Below are 22,269 nucleotides of genomic sequence, written 5' to 3' on the forward strand. Positions count from 1 at the left end.
AGCTGTTTGGGTGTAATATAAAAACAGTTGATGGTTCAAATATGCATTTTATGCATTACTTAACGGCTGTTGACAGTAAACTTCCAAAAATGTTTAATAGTAATCAAAGTGTTGAATCTGGCTCCAGTGTAGAGATAAACGGTTGAGACAACAAACACAGGTAAAAAGCCTAGTGTATGTGATTTTAATTAAGACTGTGACGTAAGTGAAAGTGAATAAAAGATGACAACGATATTAATGATGGGGAAATTACTGAGAATGGACATATTTCTGATATATCTAACTTCGACTCGTCTTCATCGACAGATAGTGCACATTGGCCAGTAGCTATTCCAAATTTCCAGAGCATTTGGATTATTGAAAAGGTTAGTGAGATATATCAAAATGGGGAGGAAATCTACAGAAAGACTAGGTGAACATGCTACAGGAACTCATTGTTTTTGACTTTGTCGTGGTTTTACTCACATTTGAAAGTGACTAAATACTGAAGGAAAAGGATACTCACCATCAAAAATGAAACTGAACTGTTTTTGCTGCCCATTATTAGCCTCTGAGAGCGATACCAACAAAAATAAATTAGTTCTGGCTTCTGCCGGTGGTGGATACTGAATCAAAGTTATCAAATTATGAACATTTATCAAATTTAGCAAGATGAAAAACACTCTGTATAGGTTTGAAACTGCATGCAGCAAATCAAAAGCAAATTGCTATATAAATTTCCTGGAGCATACGAAAGCTTCCCTTGTTTCATCAGCATGAAATCGAAGCATATCATGGTAAGACGAAAAGGGATGTTGCATATGTTATACTTATTTTCAACAAAATACGAAACAAAATAGACCATGTCATAGAAAAACACATTATGAAAAAGATAAAATCTCCCAGAACCAACTGTTTCAGGGGGGAAAATAGGTATTTTTTTTAAATCAGGGGCAGTAAGAGATTAGCTACACAAGTCAACACTCGCGTGTTATTTACTGTGCGTGTATACACTCCTGGCCACTATAATTGCTACACCAAGAAGAAATGAAGATGATAAACGGGTATTCATTGGACAAATATACTATTCTAGAACTGACACGATTAGATTTTCACGCAATTTGGGTGTATAAATCCTGAGAAATCAGGACCCAGAACAACCACCTCTGGCCGTAATAACGGCGTTGATACGCCTGGGCATTGAGTCAAACAGAGCTCGGATGGCGTGTACAGGTACAGCTGCTCATGCAGCTTCAACACGATACCACAGTTCGTCAAGAGTAGTGACTGGCGTATTGTGACGAGCCAGTTGCTCGGCCACCATTGACCAGACGTTTTCAATTGGTGAGAGATCTGGAGAATGTGCTGGCTAGGGCAGCAGTCGAACGTTTTCTGTTTCCAGAAAGGTCCGTACAGGACCTGCAACATGCGATCGTGCATTATCCTGCCGAAATGTGGGGTTTCGCAGGGATGGAATGAAGGGCAGAGCCACGGGTCGTAACACATCTGAAATGTAACGTCCACTGTTCAAAGTGCCTTCAATGCAAACAAGAGGTGACCGAGACGTGTAACCAATGGCACCCCATACCATCACGCTGGGTGGTACGCCAGTAAGGCGATGACGAATACACGCTTCCAATGTGCGTTCACCGCGATGTCGCCAAACACGGATGCGACCATCATGATGCTGTAAACAGAACCTGGATTCATTCGAAAAAATGACGTTTTGCCATTCGTGCACCCAGGTTCGTCGTTGAGTACACCATCGCAGGCGCTCCTGTCTGTGGTGCAGCGTCAAGGGTAACCGCAGCTATGGTCTCCGAGCTGATAGTCCATGCTGCTGCAAACGTCGTCGAACTGTTCGTGCAGATGGTTGTTGTCTTGCAAACGTCCCCATCTGTTGACTCAGGGATCGAGACGTGGCTGCACGATCCGTTACAGCCATGCGGATAAGATGCCTGTCATCTCGACTGCTAGTGATACGAGGCCGTTGGGATCCAGCACGGCGTTCCGTATTACCCTCCTGAAGCCACCGATTCCATATTCTGCTAACAGTTATTGGATTTCGACCAACGCGAGCAGCAATGTCGCGATACGATAAACCGCAATCGCGATCGGCTACAATCCGACCTGTATCAAAGTTGGAAATGTGATGGTACGCATTTCTCCTCCTTACACGAGGCATCACAACAACGTCTCACCAGGCAACGCCGGTCAACTGCTGTTTGTGTATGAGAAATCGGTTGGAAACTTTCCTCATGTCAGCACGTTGTAGGTGTCGCCACCAGCGCCAACCTTGTGTGAATGCTCTGAAAAGCTAATCATTTGCATATCACAGCATCTTTTTCCTGTCGGTTAAATTTCGCGTCTGTAGCACGTCATCTTCGTGGTGTATCATCTTTAATGGCCAGTAGTGTAGTTTCGTATTTGTGGTTTCATAACTCCTCCAACTCACGAGAAACTGCAAAATTGCCACAGTCTTTTGTTTAATACACTCCTGGAAATTGAAATAAGAACACCGTGAATTCATTGTCCCAGGAAGGGGAAACTTTATTGACACATTCCTGGGGTCAGATACATCACATGATCACACTGACAGAACCACAGGCACAAAGACACAGGCAACAGAGCATGCACAATGTCGGCACTAGTACAGTGTATATCCACCTTTCGCAGCAATGCAGGCTGCTATTCTCCCATGGAGACGATCGTAGAGATGCTGGATGTAGTCCTGTGGAACGGCTTGCCATGCCATTTCCACCTGGCGCCTCAGTTGGACCAGAGTTCGTGCTGGACGTGCAGACCGCGTGAGACGACGCTTCATCCAGTCCCAAACATGCTCAATGGGGGACAGATCCGGAGATCTTGCTGGCCAGGGTAGTTGACTTACACCTTCTAGAGCACGTTGGGTGGCACGGGATACATGCGGACGTGCATTGTCCTGTTGGAACAGCAAGTTCCCTTGCCGGTCTAGGAATGGTAGAACGATGGGTTCGATGACGGTTTGGATGTACCGTGCACTATTCAGTGTCCCCTCGACGATCACCAGTGGTGTACGGCCAGTGTAGGAGATCGCTCCCCACACCATGATGCCGGGTGTTGGCCCTGTGTGCCTCGGTCGTATGCAGTCCTGATTGTGGCGCTCACCTGCACGGCGCCAAACACGCATACGACCATCATTGGCACCAAGGCAGAAGCGACTCTCATCGCTGAAGACGACACGTCTCCATTCGTCCCTCCATTCACGCCTGTCGCGACACCACTGGAGGCGGGCTGCACGATGTTGGGGCGTGAGCGGAAGACGGCCTAACGGTGTGTAGGACCGTAGCCCAGCTTCATGGAGACGGTTGCGAATGGTCCTAGCCGATACCCCAGGAGCAACAGTGTCCCTAATTTGCTGGGAAGTGGCGGTGCGGTCCCCTACGGCACTGCGTAGGATCCTACGGTCTTGGCGTGCATCCGTGCGTCGCTGCGGTCCGGTCCCAGGTCGACGGGCACGTGCACCTTCCGCCGACCACTGGCGACAACATCGATGTACTGTGGAGACCTCACGCCCCACGTGTTGAGCAATTCGGCGGTACGTCCACCCGGCCTCCCGCATGCCCACTATACGCCCTCGCTCAAAGTCCGTCAACTGCACATACGGTTCACGTCCACGCTGTCGCGGCATGCTACCAGTGTTAAAGACTGCGATGGAGCTCCGTATGCCACGGCAAACTGGCTGACACTGACGGCGGCGATGCACAAATGCTGCGCAGCTAGCGCCATTCGACGGCCAACACCGCGGTTCCTGGTGTGTCCGCTGTGCCGTGCGTGTGATCATTGCTTGTACAGCCCTCTCGCAGTGTCCGGAGCAAGTATGGTGGGTCTGACACACCGGTGTCAATGTGTTTTTTTTCTATTTCCAGGAGTGTATTATGGCTTCTCTGATGACTGTATTCTACTTTTTAATCGACAGTGTTACTATTGATAGGCTAGCCAAATATGTTTCGCTTTGATTCTGAAATAATTATACATATATGAACATATCTTCAATTCGCAGAGTAATTTATTTTGAGAATATGTTTTTCGTTTTATTTTATTTCCCCTTCTTGCTTTTTTCGCATCACAACAACAAAGCTGGAAAAAGGTGCAAATCCCCGTTCTCCATGAATATGAAGTAAATATTAAAGCTTGCACAATGCACAAGCATTGGACTGTTTGGAAGCGACGGGGATTTGTAAATGCTTGTCAGGTTTGTAATTACGTGTACGACCTTAGAGAAAACTGTGATACAATTCACTCGCTGTTAATGAAGTCACAAAAGATTTAGGAAGTGGACGAGAAACCAAATTGACGGTGTATTTCTTTTAAGACCAGTCTGATAACTCTGTGTATAAATAGAGTAGAATTTTTTAAGGTAGTACGAGAGAATAGTTTGCAGGACTCGTATGCACAATTGAATTGAGATGACAATCCTTTACTATGAGTACAATTGCCTCATCGACTCAAATAAAATTTGGATTGCAATTTGAACTTGTTCGTCTCCTGCAAGCCTCCGATAATCGATGAGAGGTCACTCATTGCCGAATAAACTCGTATAATCGGAAGCTAATCCGGTATAGGATAATCAAAAGCTCTGATATTTTTTAATAACTGTGAAATTTATAGAAAAACTGCACTGCGGAACATACGATATGAACAAATGAATGTGCAATAATTAAATCAAAAAACTCTTGATTGGAAGCGTCAAAGTTTACGAGCAGTATTATAGTAGTTGTATTACACGTTTATTACCTTATAAATAATAAAAAACTTTTTTATTTTAAATTCAGTGCATTAGTATTTGTAAAATGACTTTCATATAGTGTTCATTAAAAATGACGATCATTCCACTTGGAACCTGTGGAATGGTACATTAGCTTATTTGTTTGAGTTGTAAATATTTGTCGTTTATTATTGTTTTTCTGACATGTTCTACATCCTGGTGGACCTTCTCACTACGGATCAGTTGGAATGAAAGTAAATCTAATCTAATCTAATATGAATGGAACGTGCCTGTGCGTGACGTTTCATGTGGCAAATTCGGTAATTCTGTAAAGCAGCTGGTTTCCAAACAACGGATTTAAAACACATTTAGTGCCCGGACTTCAACTTGGGAGGAATGTGATTCACATCTCCGCCCGGCCGCCCAAATTTATGTTTCCTGAAGTTTCCTTCAGCCAGTCAAGGCAAATGTGGGCATGGTTCCTTCAGAAACGATTTTCTTGCCCTTCCTTGTCTAATCTGACATTGTGCTATGTCTCCAATGACACCAATGTCGCTGGATCATTAATGCCTAATTTCCACTTTTCTTTAATCTCATAACATCAGTCCGAATTTCAGCAGTTTCATATAACCACAACTACAACACAAAACGATAGTCTGTGGTGGACGAGTATTGTACGCAGTTGTGTATCTACTTGGGAGATGTTTCTCAGGCAGACAGTGCCTGCAGCTCTTGCAGCATGTGAAGTAGTTTGTGCAGTGGTCTGGTCACATTTTTTGCCATTCCCTTCGCACTTGCAGTAGTAATGGCTAATTGACGCGTACTAACCATTCACCCCTCAATGATCATAATAACTCATGTTACGCCTTGGAGCCAGCCCACAACTACCTAGTTGCACTAATGCTGACTGTCCTGTGCGGTACACAAGTAAACTCCCAGAATATTATTGTTCTGTTTTAAAGGCCACAGATAGTTCTGTTGCGTGCACTTCTGGGACTGACCGATATTGAGCGCCTTTCAACAGTACCTTCAGGTAGATGCATCGCTACAACACAAACGTAATTTAGAAGACATGCATCTGGCATAGTCTGTCAGCCCAGTAGCAAGTGCAATGTCGTTTAGCGTCATCCACAGTTACACCATTCTCACGCTAAGAGAGTTTTCGCCAGTTACTCACGCGATAAATGCTACCTACATATTTCCAAAGATGCACGTCTAGGTAATGGATGTACGTAGTAACACACGTACGGACTGATTTCTCTAGATGTCACGTGCTAATCTGCTTTTTCCAATTTTCCTAATAGTCTCTCTCTTACGGTTCCTTAGCTGAAGTAAAATGTCATCATAAGAGCCTATGAAAGGAGAATGGTCAACAGAGTTCCATAGGCCAGACGCTACAAGTAGCTGGAGACATTCCACCAAGCATACACCCCACATTCTGTGAATATTGAAATTTTCCTGGAGCATAAAAACCCAGTGTTGTTCTGGGAGTGCAATTGATTGTTGTTTTCTGTCTACCTCGCATCTTCATCTGGGTACATGCCAGGGGTGGGCCGTTGAAGGTTTCTGGCAGTTCTCCAGATGAAATATCATGCGTGGTAGAAAACTACGACCGACTGCATTCCCGCAGCACCATCGAGATATCTCATTACCTGTTCTATGGTGTCGTCATCTGTCATTCTCAGCTGTTTGTGATAACAGCTTCAATCCTAGCCTTCAGGGATTCCTTTTATCACAGAGCACTACAGTGCTTAGCAACGGCCTTGCCGCAGTGGATACACCGGTTCCCGTCAGATCACCGAAGTTAAGCGCTGTCGGGTGTGGCCGGCACTTGGATGGGTGACCATCTTGGCCGTCATACGCTGTTGCCATTTTTCGGGGTGTACTCAGCCTCGTGATGCCAATTGAGGAGCTACTCGACCGAATAGTAGCGGGTCCGCTCAAAGAAAACCATCATAACGACTGGAGAGCGGTGTGCTGACCACACGCCCCTCCTATCCACATCCTCATTTAGGATGACACGGCGGTCGGATGGTCCCGATGGGCCACTTGTGGCCTGACGACGGAGTGTTACAGCGCTTGGTATACGGAAGCTGCTGTGTTGGAAGATGACCCCCCAATGGCCCACTAGCTAATCCTGCATCTCGTGCTGCGGACACACAGTAAGTTAGCCAGGTATTAAGTACTTTCGATGAGTAGGAACATATTCTCTTTCGATAGTGCCAAAAGAGACGGAGGATTATATCCATACATATATAAAAAATGATGTACCTAAATATGTATGCATATATTTTTTCATATCTCCTCACAGACCACTGGACCGTTGTCAAACAAAGTTGCTACACATATCACTTACTTTCTGGAAATAATCGCTGTGGGGGTAAGAGCAAAGGGGTGAGGGGGTCAAAAAGCAGTGTAGCCCAGGACGCGCCAATACCCATACCTTAGTCATTTTGTATTTGAGAACTTTACACATATTTTCAACCCTTAAGAAACTTTTTCTCGCCTACGACACTCACAAAGTGATGAAACGAAAAAAATTTATGGCTTACTACATTTTTGCTTTTGATGCAGCAAAACGACTGCGTGGAGCATGACCTTTCAGTTCATTACTTCTTTACTACTAACCTTATTTGCGACAAACTTTGCAGATGGTATTCGAATACACCGCTGAATGTCTCAGCAAAACTATATCATTATGCGACACATAGGTCAGGAGATATGACGTCATAAACACTGGTAGCAGTTACTTCTGTAAAATATCTGGGAGTATGCGTGCGGAACGATTTGAAGTGGAATGATCATATAAAATTAATTGTTGGTAAGGCGGGTACCAGGTTGAGATTCATTGGGAGAGTCCTTAGAAAATGTAGTCCATCAACAAAGGAGGTGGCTTACAAAACACTCGTTCGACCTGTGCTTGAGTATTGCCCATCGGTGTGGGATCCGTACCAGGTCGGGTTGACGGAGGAGATAGAGAAGATCCAAAGAAGAGCGGCGCGTTTCGTCACAGGGTTATTTGGTAAGCGTGATAGCGTTACGGAGATGTATAGCAAATTCAAGTGGCAGACTCTGCAAGAGAGGCGCTCTGCTACTTATGTACTTACATATCTCGAGGAGATCAAGAATGTAAAATTAGAGAGATTCGAGCGCGCACGGAGGCTTTCCGGGAGTCGTTCTTCCCGCAAACCATACGCGAGTGGTACAGGAAACGGAGGTAATGACAGTGGCACGTAAAGTGCCCTCCGCCACACACCGTTGCGTGGCTTGCGGAGTATAAATGTAGATGTAGATGTAGAGATGCGCCAAAAATTGGCGAATCATGCAAGATATAATAAATATGTTACTTCGTTGCTACTAACTCTACTCGCAACGATTTTCGCAGACAGTATCTGCATCTGCCGCTGAGAAAAATATATTGCTGTACGACACATACTTCAATAGATATATCATAAACACTGAGATGCGCGAAAACTGTCGGATCATGTATGACATTTTAATGTATTACCTCTTTGCTACTGTTCCGGCGTAATGACAAGCGCCGGCACGACGATCAAGAATGGAAGAACTGAGAGGGCTGCGAGATTACGTCAGCCAATAGTACGCTGACGGACCCCTCTCTAGGAAGACACCAAGACAGGAGTGGCAGACGAGTTGTCATACAAACGCTATAGCACTGACTTATGAACTGTATTGTTTTGCTTGCAAAAAATGGTTCAAATGGTTCTGAGCACTATGGGACTCAACTGCTGAGGTCATTAGTCCCCTAGAACTTAGAACTAGTTAAACCTAACTAACCTAATGACATCACAAACATCTATGCCCGAGGCAGGATTCGAACCTGCGACCGTAGCGGTCTCGCGGTTCCAGGCTGCAGCGCCTTCAACCGCACGGCCACTTCGGCCGGCTTTTGCTTGCAATGAAATGGTATATACCGAAGGACACTCATTATTTGCATGTCGCCATTTGCTTGCGACACACCTTTGTGAATACGCAAAGTATTGTCAATTTAACTTACTGTAATAAGCTCCGTTCATACGATTGCTTGAATTGTCTAGCGATCCGAGAAAACAGCTTCCTAGGCACCCTGCATTATAAAAGTTGGAAGAACACAATAGCTGCTAACTCTGTTCGCAACCCATATAACAGGCAGTATAAGAATGTAGCATTGAGTGTACTTGAAAAATTATATCATTGTACGACACATTGCTAACGAGATATGACGTCATAGAATGAGCTGCCCGAAATGGAAACTGCAGGATAAAATTCGCTACAGACACAGGTGAAATATGAGTACAAATATGTGTAAAAAACGTTAAATATGTGTGACATGAGCGTACTTTGGAAAAGCCCCAGCTAAAAAGCTCCTCCTAAAGCCTTTGATCGATTTCTACCAAGCGTGGTACACATACGAGGGGGGACCCAAAAGAAACCGGATTGTTGTCATAAAACATTTATTGATGAACCTTTTTACAAAATTACTTCAGTCACCTTCAAAATACTCTCCATTTCATGCGATGCACTTGTCAAGTCTCTCTTCCCACTGTTGGAAGCATGTTTGGAACTCTTCAAGTTTGATATTGTCCAATGCCCTTTGCGAAGCTGTTTTTACCGCCTCCACTACGTCATAACGCTCTCCTTTTAGCGTTTTCCTCATTCGTGGAAATAGGAAAAAGTCGCACGGGGCTATGTCCGGCGAATACGGAGTGTGGGAAACGACAGACCACCTCTGAGATGCCAAATAGTGGGTCATTCGTAAGGCCGTGTTAGCTGGAGCGTTGTCGTGATGCAGAAACCAGTCATCTGATCGCCAAAGTTCCGGGCGTTTCCTCCTCACATCCTCTCGCAGACGCCTTAAAACATCCAGGTTAAAGTGCTGGTTAACACTCTGGCCGATGCACAATTCCACGAACATCAAAAAAGACAATGATCATCGTCTTCACATTTGACCTCACTTGCCTTGCTTTTTTTGGTCTGGGAGAGTTGGGAGTCCACTGGCTTGACGCTTGCTTGGTTTCTGGGTCATACCCGTAACACCAACTCTCAACCCCTGTAATGACTTTGTTCAAGAAGTTTGGAACACGTGCAACCTCTGTTTTCAAGTCCTGACACACATTCATGTGGATGGTTTTTTTGCTCCTGTGTGAGAAGGTGCGGAACAAATTTAGCAGCAACACGTCTCATGTGCAAATCCTCACTCAAAATCCGCTGCCACGAGCTCCAACTGATTACTGTCTTGGCTTAAATTTGGTCGATCGTTTGGCGACGATCCTCGTTGATATTATGGAAGACCTTTTCAATGTTCTCCTCATTTCAATATGTTGAAGGGCGTCCAGAACGAGCTTGGTCTTCAACACACATCTCACCACGTTTAAAGCGCCAAAACCACTCGAAAACCTCTGTGCAGCTCATAGCGCCCTCCAGGAAAGCTTCCTGAAGCATTTGATGTGTCTCCGTTACAGTTTTTTAAGTAGGAAACAAAATTTCACACACACTCTTTGTTCTTTTAAAGTTGCCATAACACTTGCACGTTCAGCTCTACACTGACGCCATCTTCACAGCTGTTTCATGAAGGTCTCTACTAACACCATCTAGCGTGAGAACCCTGCACTACGTCTACGAGTAGCAGTGCCCTTGGAGTCCAGTTTTCAAATGGTTCAAATGGCTCTGAGCACTATGGGACTCAACATCTAGAACTTAGAACTACTTAAACGTAACTAACCTAAGGACATCACACGCATTCATGCCCGAGACAGGATTCGAAGCTGCGACCATAGCGGTCACGCGGTTCCAAACTGAAGCGCCTAGAACCGCATGGCCACACCGGCCGGCCTGAAGTCCGGTTTCTTCTGGGTCCCCCCCTCGTACTACTATCTGGATAGGAATCCTGTAGGCTAAGAACCAGAAACCTTCTATTGGAGTGGGGATGATAATGTGGAGAGTGAAGGGGAGGAAGATACGGAGAGAGAGGGGGGTGGGAAGGAGGACATGGACGCAGATATGACACAGGAGATAAGACAGAGTGAGGGGGAGGAGGAAATGGACAAAGAAAGGAAAGAGGATATGGACAGAGGGAGATAGGAGGAGGAGATGGACGGTGAGGAGGGGAGTAGATGGACAGAAGGAAGAGGGAGAGGAGATGGACAGAGAGTGGAGGGAGGAGGGGAAAAGGCGAGTGAGGAGGGAACAGAAGGCCAGGAGGAAATGAAATCAGAGGGGAGGGGGTGGAGGAGATGAAAAGAGGGGAAGAAGCAGATGGAAGAGAGGGTGGTGGGAAGGGGAGATGGACAGAGAGAGGGGGAGGAGATGAACAGAGAGGGGAGGAGCAGATCGACATAGAGGGGAGAAGCAAATGGACAGAGTGGGGAGCAGGAGAAGGACAGAAATCAGGTGAGAGATGTAGATGGGCGGAGAGGGGAGCAGGAGACAGACAGAGAGGGGAGCAGGGGATGGACAGAAAGCAGGCAAGAGGAAGAGATGGGCAGAGAGGGGAGCAGGAGATGGACAGAGAGGCGAGAAGGACAGAAAGCAGGCATGAGGAGGAGATGGGTGGAGAGGGTGCAGGAGATGGGCAGAGAGGGGAGGAGGAGGCCAGAAAGCAGGCGAGAGGAGGAGATGGGCGGTGAGGGGAGCAGGAGATGGAAAGGGAGGGGTGGAGGAGAACGACAGAAAGCAGGAGAGAGGAGGAGATGGGCAGAGAGGGGAGCAGGAAATGGACAGAGATGCGAGAAGGACAGAAAGCAGGCATGAGGAGGAGATGGGTGGAGAGGGTGCAGGAGATGGGCAGAGAGGGTAGGAGGAGGACAGAAAGCAGGCGAGATGAGGAGATGGGCGGTGAGGGGAGCAGGAGATGGGCAGAGAGGGGAAGAGGAGGACTGAAAGCAGGAGAGAGGATGAGATGGGCAGAGAGGCGACCAGGAGATGGAAAGGGAGGGGTGGAGGAGAACAACAGAAAGCAGGAGAGAGGAGGAGATGGGCAGAGAGGGGAGCAGGAGATGGACAGAGAGGCGAGAAGGACAAAGCAGGCGTGAGGAGGAGATGGGTGGAGAGGGTGCAGGAGATGGGCAGAGAGGGGAGTAGGAGGACAGAAAGCAGGCGAGAGGAGGAGGTGGGCGGTGTGGGGAGCAGGAGATGGAAAGGGAGGGTGGAGGAGAACGACAGAAAGCAGGAGAGAGGAGGAGATGGGCAGAGAGGGGAGCAGGAGATGGACAGAGAGGCGAGAAGGACAGTAAGCAGGCGTGAGGAGGAGATGGGTGAAGAGGGTGCAGGAGATGGGCTGAGAGGGGACGACAGAAAGCCGGCAAGAGGAGGAGATGGGTGGAGAGGATGCAGGAGATGAGCAGAGAGGGAAGGAGGAGGACAGAAAGCAGGCGAGAGGAGGAGATGGGCGGTGAGGGGAGCAGGAGATGGGCAGAGAGGGGAGGAGGAGGTCTGAAAGCAGGAGAGAGGATGAGATGGGCAGAGAGGCGACCAGGAGATGGAAAGGGAGGGGTGGAGGAGAACGACAGAAAACAGGAGAGACGAGGAGATGGGCAAGGAGGGGAGCAGGAGATGGACAGAGAGGCGAGAAGGACAGAAAGCAAGCATGAGGAGGAGATGGGTGGAGAGGGTGCAGGAGATGGGCAGAGAGGCTAGGAGGAGGACAGAAAGCAGGCGAGAGGAGGAGATGGGCGGTGAGGGGAGCAGGAGATGGAAAGGGAGGGGTGGAGGAGAATGACAGAAAGCAGGAGAGACGAGGAGATGGGCAGAGAGGGGAGCAGGAGATGGACAGAGAGGCGAGAAGGACAGAAAGCAGGCTTGAGGAGGAGATGGGTGAAGAGGGTGCAGGAGATGGGCAGAGAGGCTAGGAGGAGGACAGAAAGCAGGCGAGAGTAGGAGATGGGCGGTGAGGTTAGCAGGAGATGGGCAGAGAGGGGAGGAGGAGGTCTGAAAGCAGGAGAGAGGATGAGATGGGCAGAGAGGCGACCAGGAGATGGAAAGGGAGGGGTGGAGGAGATCGACAGAAAGCAGGAGAGAGGAGGAGATGGGCAGAGAGGGGAGCAGGAGATGGATAGAGAGGCGAGAAGGACAAAGCAGGCGTGAGGAGGAGATGGGTGGAGAGGGTGCAGGAGATGGGCAGAGAGGGGAGGAGGTGGACAGAAAGCAGGCGATAGGAGGTGATGGGCGGTGAGGGGAGCAGGAGATGGAAAGGGAGGGGTGGAGAAGAACGACAGAAAGCAGGAGAGACGAGGAGATGGGCAGAGAGGAGAGCAGGAGACGGACAGAGAGGCGAGAAGGACAGTAAGCAGGCGTGAGGAGGAGATGGGTGGAGAGGGTGCAGGAGATGGGCAGAGAGGGGAGGAGGAGGACAGAAAGCAGGCAAGAGGAGGAGATTGGTGGAGAGGGTGCAGGAGTTAGGCCGAGAGGGGAGGAGGAGGACAGAAAGCAGGCGAGAGGAGGAGTTGGGTAGAGAGCGGAGCAGGAGATGGACAGAGAGGCAAGAAGGACAGAAATCAGACGTGAGGAGGAGATGGGTGGAGAGGGTGCAGGAGATGGGCAGAGAGGGGAGGAGGAGGACAGAAAGCAGGCGAGAGGAGGAGAAAGGCGGTGAGGGGAGCAGGAGATGGAAAGGGAGGAGTGGAGGAGAACGACAGAAAGTAGGAGAGACGAGGAGATGGGCAGAGAGGGGAGCAGGAGATGGACAGAGGCGAGAAGGACAGAAAGCAGGCGTGAGGAGATGGGTGGAGAGGGTGCAGGAGATGGGCAGAGAGGGGAAGAGGAGGCCGGAAAGCAGGCGAGAGGAGGAGATGGGCGGTGAGGGGAGCAGGAGATGAAATGGGAGGGGTGGAGGAGAACGACAGAAAGCAGGAGAGAAGAGAAGATGGGTGGAGAGGGTGCAGGACATGGGCAGAGAGGGTAGGAGGAGGACAGAAAGTAGGCGAGAGGAGGTGATGGGCGGTGAGGGGAGCAGGAGATGGAAAGGGAGAGGTGGAGGACAACGACAGAAAGCAGGCGAGAGGTGGAGATGGGTGGTGAGTGGAGCAGGAGATGGAAAGGGAGGGGTGGAGGAGAACGACAGAAAGCAGGAGAGACGAGGAGATGGGCAAGGAGGGGAGCAGGAGATGGACAGAGAGGCGAGAAGGACAGAAAGCAAGCATGAGGAGGAGATGGGTGGAGAGGGTGCAGGAGATGGGCAGAGAGGCTAGGAGGAGGACAGAAAGCAGGCGAGAGGAGGAGATGGGCGGTGAGGGGAGCAGGAGATGGAAAGGGAGGGGTGGAGGAGAATGACAGAAAGCAGGAGAGACGAGGAGATGGGCAGAGAGGGGAGCAGGAGATGGACAGAGAGGCGAGAAGGACAGAAAGCAGGCTTGAGGAGGAGATGGGTGAAGAGGGTGCAGGAGATGGGCAGAGAGGCTAGGAGGAGGACAAAAAGAATTGGAGTAAATACATACTTCGACCATATCAAGTAATCAGCCAGTCAACACATAAATCAGTAGGACGAAAGTTAGTGGTGATCTTTCCTTACAATTGAGAAACTAATATCGAACTGAAATAATAAAAACACAATGATTTAGAGGCACCAAAAGAGACATGCAGAAAGCAAAAGCATGAGAAGAGGCTTTTAGAGTGATCACAGAACAGAGTTGAGGAACGTCTTTTCGGAAGTAATGAGACACATTATAACCCCCCCGCCCCCACCCCTTTTGCAGAAATCTGGACGTAGTATGCTGGCCAAAAGTGTGTGGCTCAAATGAACGCTACAGAAGCATCTAAAGAATCCTTCATCTCCCAACCTTGCAGCAGTCTGACATCTGCGTTTTTGTGTTTTTCCAGTTAAGACATTTTTGAAGTGCAGGCTCACGTCAGACGATAATACGCTGATTTCCAATGTTGGTCAGTGGCCTCTGACGCAATATGCGGATTTCTTCAGATGATTTTTCCGCAGCTGCATGAAGTGATAGGAGGATCTACGATCCTTAGTAGTTTCTATATAGGCAATGGTTAGGAGCTGTGCCGAGTTCATTCCCCTCAATCATTAGGAAACTACTGCTTTAAGGGGTTCTTCAGTGAAGTTGTGAAGTTCTGGCAGTACATTGCATAGTGATAACTGGCGAGCCCGTGTAGCTTGGATTAATTTTGTGAGCAGTGGGCACCTATGACTATGCTGTTCGGTTTCTCACTCACGTTACACTATTACAAATGGTTATTCTTGTGATTGTTCATAAGCTGCCATGTATGAACCGCAGCCTCATGAAAAATAAATCCAAAAACTCCATCAGATGGATTCTACCCAGTTACTTTTCCATCTATGTTAAGGTGTAAACACTTCAGTCCGGAACCGCGCTGCTGCTACGGTCGCAGGTTCGAATCCTGCCTCGGGCATGGATGTGTGTGATGTCCATAGGTTAGTTAGGTTTAAGTACTTCTAAGTCTAGGGGACTGATGACCTAAGATGTTAAGTGTCATAATGCTCAGAGCTATTTGAACCATTTGAAGGCATAAAGTTGCGCTCTTTATTATAGATTCTTACTTTGTGTCTGCTCCAGCTATCATTAATACTGAAACACTATCTATAACAAAAGCAACGAGAAAGCTGGAACAGAACTAGCAACCAGCAACTCGCACTTTTCTCATATGACATTCTGACAGCTATGGATGAAAGTAATCAGATAGACACTATTACTTGATTTCCAAAAAGCACTTGACACCAGTAGTTTTTAACGAAAGTACGATCAAACGAAATTTGTGACTGGATTGTGGATTTCTAGGTAGTGAGGATGCAGCATATCTTAGGTGGGGGGAGTTGTAATAGCTGCTTCAAGCGTGCCCCAGGGAAGTTTTTGGGACCCTTATTGTTAATGCTATATACACTCCTGGGAATTGAAATAAGAACACCGTGAATTCATTGTCCCAGGAAGGGGAAACTTTATTGACACATTCCTGGGGTCAGATACATCACATGATCACACTGACAGAACCATAGGCACATAGACACAGGCAACAGAGCATGCACAATGTCGGCACTAGTACAGTGTATATCCACCTTTCGCAGCAATGCAGGCTGCTATTCTCCCATGGAGACGATCGTAGAGATGCTGGATGTAGTCCTGTGGAACGGCTTGCCATGCCATTTCCACCTGGCGCCTCAGTTGGACCAGCGTTCGTGCTGGACGTGCAGACCGCGTGAGACGACGCTTCATCCAGTCCCAAACATGCTCAATGGGGGACAGATCCGGAGATCGTGCTGGCCAGGGTAGTTGACTTACACCTTCTAGAGCACGTTGGGTGGCACGGGACACATGCGGACGTGCATTGTCCTGTTGGAACAGCAAGTTCCCTTGCCGGTCTAGGAATGGTAGAACGATGGGTTCGATGACGGTTTGGATGTACCGTGCACTATTCAGTGTCCCCTCGACGATCACCAGTGGTGTACGGCCAGTGTAGGAGATCGCTCCCCACACCATGATGCCGGGTGTTGGCCCTGTGTGCCTCGGTCGTAAGCAGTCCTGATTGTGGCGCTCACCTGCACGGCGCCAAACACGCATACGACCATCATTGGCACCAAGGCAGAAGCGACTCTCATCGCTGAAGACGACACGTCTCCATTCGTCCCTCCATTCACGCCTGTCGCGACACCACTGGAGGCGGGCTGCACGATGTTGGGGCGTGAGCGGAAGACGGCCTAACGGTGTGCGGGACCGTAGCCCAGCTTCATGGAGACGGTTGCGAATGGTCCTCGCCGATACCCCAGGAGCAACAGTGTCCCTAATTTGCTGGGAAGTGGCGGTGCGGTCCCCTACGGCACTGCGTAGGATCCTACGGTCTTGGCGTGCATCCGTGCGTCGCTGCGGTCCGGTCCCAGGTCGACGGGCACGTGCACCTTCCGCCGACCACTGGCGACAACATCGATGTACTGTGGAGACCTCACGCCCCACGTGTTGAGCAATTCGGCGGTACGTCCACCCGGCCTCCCGCATGCCCACTATACGCCCTCGCTCAAAGTCCGTCAACTGCACATACGGTTCACGTCCACGCTGTCGCGGCATGCTGCCAGTGTTAAAGACTGCGATGGAGCTCCGTATGCCACGGCAAACTGGCTGACACTGACGGCGGCGATGCACAAATGCTGCGCAGCTAGCGCCATTCGACGGCCAACACCGCGGTTCCTGGTGTGTCCGCTATGCCGTGCGTGTGATCATTGCTTGTACAGCCCTCTCGCAGTGTCCGGAGCAAGTATGGTGGGTCTGACACACCGGTGTCAATGTGTTCTTTTTTCCATTTCCAGGAGTGTATTAATGACCTGTCAGACAACATTAATAATGAAATTTCCTGTCAGATTAAAACTGTGTGCCGGACGGAGACTCGAACTCGGGACCTTTGCCTTTCGCAGGCAAGTGTTCCACTATCTGTGCTACCCAAGCACGACTCCCGCCCCGTCCTCACAGCTCCAATTTCTGCCAGTACCTCGCACTCCTACCTTCCAACATCTGCATCTGGAAGCATTAATAATAATCACAAACTGTTTTCCAAGTGGTATGATTGTTTGTAATGAAATGCTATCTGAAAAAGAAGAGCTGCAGAAATATTCAGAGAGATTTTGAAACGACTTCAGAGTGGTGTAAAGATTGGCAATTTGCTTTAAATGTTTATAAATGATAAATTGTGCACTTCATAAAAATGAAAGCCGTACTACCCCAGCATCAGTATGTCACTAATGGATTTAGTCAATCATACAAAAACCTGAATGTAACAGTTATTCAGATTAACGTGGCCACCGCCTATGTTCGAAGTCAACGTACAATAACTACTCAGAGGTTCGCCTGCCGCCGTAGGTCAACTACACCGTGCACGGTAAAATGGCGCTAACCAAAACTGGCGGTAAGGTAAATGTGCTGCAGCATGGGCCACAGTTGACAGGGGTGAACGACTGCTGGGGAGATGTTTATGGGCGAACGGATGTGCCACTGTGAAGCAACTGATCACCCAGATGAATCAAGGGACTACCAACAGTGTCTCCTCGACAACTGTCCAGAGAACGTTGCTGCGTATGGGCCTCCGCAGCAGGTGCCTGATTCATTCACTCATGCCGGCAGCTGTTCTCGGCGACAAAGGACGGAATTTTCACGCGAGTTACGCAACTGGTCGTCCACTGGGTGGCGACAGGTGGACTTTTCAGGTGAATCACGGTTTATGTTCCAACAGACACTTAACCCTTTCACTGCGTATTTACTCTCACCGGCTCCCGCCCTGTGCGCGTTATTTTCACCCGGTGCGTATATATACGACTGCAGCAGTCTACCGTTATTATTGAGATAACAATGAGACGCAAAATCCAGTATTGTCGGTGTAAATCGTTTCCTTTTTTAAATCTTTGTTCAGAAAGGTTTATTTTGTTCAAAAAAGGTACTTTATTAGGAGAAAAAAATACAAAACATATTACATTAGTAATACTTCAAAGTGTGATATCTCTCCAAACAAAAATTCCAACATAAAGGCACATTACATTTTACACAAATGTATCTTGTGTCACTTCATTTATCACGTTTTGCACATACAATACACCTCTGGGCGGCCTTCTTCTTTGAAGTTCCTGGGATTAGCGAGATAAAGTGGCGCTCAGTTAGGCTAAGGGATTGTCACCATCAGCCGATCTCCTTCCACGACGTCCCTCTGTTTGCGGTTGGTGGTGAACCTCTAGGATCTCCTTGATAAGTTTCTGTTGAAAATCAGATACTGAAATATTTCGTCCCGTTTGAGTTTTATATAATGCATGCGCATTGAGCAGAGACAGATCCGCCAAATGAAAAAAATACTTTTTTATACTATTTTACAGTTTTTCGTACACATTCTACTGAACTTAGCATCATGTCGCTCCTGTCGACGGCCCCCATATTTTCAGTGTAGCTTACGATGCAAGCTGGTTTTGTTTTGGGTTCATTCGTGGTTCTGTCAATTTTGTCAGTCGCTGTGATTTCGCTTGTATGAAGAGTTGAAAGCATCCTCACTTCCCGCTTGTCCTGCCACTTCAGAGCAAGAAGTTTGTCTGTTGACATAAACTCGATCTCGCCTTTTCTAAGTTTTTTTGATAAAGCAGGCATGCCTCTGCGGTTTGTTCTCACAGTTCCACAGGCATTAGTCATTCTGTCGTGCAAATAAGAAAATAACATTGGGCTAGTGTACCAATTGTCAACATATAATGTGTGACCTTTACCAAGGTAACGTTCAAGTAAAATGAGAACAATGCTTCCAGGTACTCCAACATTTACACCAAAGTCAGTTTCTTTTTTTACGTCTGTTGCTGCACCCACATAAATAATAAAGTCAAGAAATTATCCGTCCACCCATAGTCAGCTGGATTGGGCATGATAATGTCCTCGTCGTCACTTTGGTTTAGAATACTCAGCAGGTCATCGTCTGTAAACGGACGGTAATTTGGTTCAAATGGCTCTGAGCACTATGGGACTCAACTGCTGAGGTCATTAGTCCCCTAGAACTTAGAACTAGTTAAACCTAACTAACCTAAGGACATCACAAACATCCATGCCCGAGGCAGGATTCGAACCTGCGACCGTAGCGGTCTCGCGGTTCCAGACTGCAGCGCCAGAACCGCGCGGCCACTTCGGCCGGCGACGGTAATTTGCGTCATTTTATTCGGTAAAGCGGAAACGGCCGCACACAAACTAGGTAATATAGCGATACGAATGAACTCAGCAGAAAGAGAATTCAGCATTCAATAGTCGTTCAGGTATTTCCTTGTACTCCAACAATTAAACTGCATACTTGCGCAACAATTACCTCCGACTCGCTGGCCCGTTGTCGGCGTTATACGTAACTATACGACTGTAGGAGGGAACCGCTGTTTATAGCAAATAGTATATATACGTTTGGAGCACTGAAACGATTAGCGTATATTTACGTCTGGAGCAGTGAAAAGGTTAACATCTGAGGTCATCAGTCCCCTAGACTTAGAACTACTTAAACCTAACTAACCTTTAAGGACATCACACACAGCCATGCCCGAGGCTGGATTCGAACCTGCGACCGTAGCAGCAGCGCGGTTCCGGACTGAAGCGCCTAGAACCGCTCGGCCACAGCGGCCGGCGGCATGTATGGTCCTGCAAGAATCGTCGTAAGGGTCCAGGCCGGAGGGGGGAGTTTTGTGGTCTGAGGAATTTTTTCGTGGCAATTGGATGATCTCGTGTCTCTGGAAGGCACAGTGGTTCAGCACAAGTATGAATCTATCCCTAGGGACCACTTCCGCCCCTACATGCAGTTTGTTTTTTTCCTTGGCACGATAGCATCTACCAACAGGACAATGCAACGTGCAACAGAGCTCGTAGTGTATGTGTGTGGTTAGAAGAGCACTAGGATCATTTTACTGTATTCCCTCGGTCACAAAACTAATCGGGTTTAAAAACAATCGAGAATCTGTGGGATCACCTCGATAGAGACGTTCGCGCTGTGGATCCTCACCTGACGCAGCTGGCACGGCATTGGAGTCCACATGTCTCCGGGTCCCTGTCGGCACCTTCCATAACCTCACTAACCATCTTTCGACACATCTGTGCTGCAAAAGGTGGTTATTCGGTCTTTTGACAGGTGGTCACATTAATGTGACTGGATCGTGTATGTTCACGGTAAACAAAACCAACACAATTGTAAAATACTTTATTGACCGAAGTCTTGCACGATAGAAAACGCTATACACTACCACAGTTTCGGGTTCTTAGTCTTATCATCAGGTGTGTATAGCGACTTTATCGTGCAAGACTTCGGTCAAAAAGTATTTTACAACTGTTACTGGTTTGTTTACCATTAACATGTTGCAGAACAGTTGTGGATATATGGACGGTGTTGATAAATGACCACGTAGACTCAATCTTGGGAAATCAAGTGGCAGAATAAGGGGGAAATATAGTCTGCAAAGGAGTTTGCTTAGAAAACACTTGTGCTCTCCTTCTTAGACTATTGTTCTAGTACGTGAGACTCAAGCTAAACAGGATTCTCGGAGGGGACATTGAACGTATTCAAATAAGTGCAGCGCATATGGGCACAGCTTGGTTTGACTCATGAGACAGCGTTATGGGAAGAGCTGAATTGGAAGACGCTAACTGTCCCGCAGAAGCCTACTCACAAAGTTTCAACAACCAGTATTAAGTGAGGAATCTAGGAGTGGCCGTGGGGTTAGAGGCGCCATGTCACTAATGGTGCGACCCCTCCCGCCGGAGGTTCGAGTCCTCCCTCGGGCATGGGTGTGACTGTTGTTCTTAGCGTTAAGTTAGTTTAAGTAGTGTGTAAGTCTTGGGACCGATGACCTCAGCAGTTTGGTCCCTTAGGAATTTACACACACTTGAACAATAAGCCACAATCCCTTAAGCATCGCTTCCGCAGGCACTGCAAAGACAAGACAGCGTACTTATAACGCTCACAGAGTCAGTTAAATGTTCAGTCTTCCCGCAATCCAAAAAAATGGTTCAAATGGCTCTGAGCACTATGGGACTCAACTGCTGTGGTTATCAGTCCCCTAGAACTTAGAACTAGTTAAACCTAACTAACCTAAGGACATCACAAACATCCATGCCCGAGGCAGGATTCGAACCTGCGACCGTAGCGGTCTTGCGGTTCCAGACTGCAGCGCCTTTAACCGCACGGCCACTTCGGCCGGCTCCCGCAATCCGTACGCGAATGGAACGGGAAGAAACCCGTGACAAAATCGGAAGCACCCTCTGCCATGCACTTCACAGCGGTTTGAGGAGTATAGATGTGGTAGAACATGTTGCGTCTGTTATCGAACGCTTAATTTCATGATTCATCCTTGTCTTCCCTGTGGTACTTCCTGGTGATTCAAATCTAGAAGCCGAATGGCAACGGCCGACTGAAAGCTGTTTGCTTAGAACTTCGTCGTAATTTCAGTCACTTGAAGCTGCTGCTTGGGAAGTGTGCCTCGTAAAAGTATCTGAAGAAGTGCTTGCAGAAACACGAGCTAGCCTCATGTCGACTAGATAGTGTCTGTCATGTACTAGCCGCGTTACTCTTATCAAACGTGCGTCGAGGATACTGGGATTAACGTACGGTACGAAGTCTCATCTCATCGTTGGCGTGTACAGCATAGCGCACTGTTATCTATCTAGAGAAGTTTATTTTCATGTTTTTTTTTTTTTTCTTCGACAGATATGTCGTTAGAGGCTAACTCTAGATCAGTTGAAGAAGGAATGGAAAAGGTAAGAACTGGTATCTCCTTGAGGGAAGAATCCCATTTGTCACTTGAAATGATTTAGAGAGCCGGCCGGGGTGGCCGAGCCGTTCTAGGCACTACAGTCTGGAACCGCGCGACCGCTACGGTCGCAGGTTCGAATCCTGCCTCGGGCATGGATGTGTATGATGTCCTTAGGTTAGTTAGGTGTAAGTAGTTCTACGTTCTAGAGGACTGATGACCTCAGAAGTTAAGTCCCATAGTGCTCAGAGCCATTTGACCCATTTGATTTAGGGAAACTACGTAACAGACACATCAGGAAGGCAGGATATAATTTGGCCCCAACTCCTTTCGAATACGAGCCACGGTT

The 22,269-nt window shown here is 47.9% G+C and overlaps 1 protein-coding gene and 1 pseudogene across 1 annotated transcript in view; one reads left to right on the plus strand and one right to left on the minus strand.

Moving 5' to 3' along the window:
- Nucleotides 1-22,269, minus strand: part of LOC126259199 (acidic amino acid decarboxylase GADL1) — a 193,181-nt gene that overhangs the window by 154,788 nt on the left and 16,124 nt on the right. The window lies entirely within an intron of this gene.
- LOC126261185 (5S ribosomal RNA) lies at nt 6,480-6,597 on the plus strand (annotated as a pseudogene).

Source organism: Schistocerca nitens, chromosome 5, assembly GCF_023898315.1.
Source record: "Schistocerca nitens isolate TAMUIC-IGC-003100 chromosome 5, iqSchNite1.1, whole genome shotgun sequence".
NCBI lineage: Eukaryota > Metazoa > Arthropoda > Insecta > Orthoptera > Acrididae > Schistocerca > Schistocerca nitens.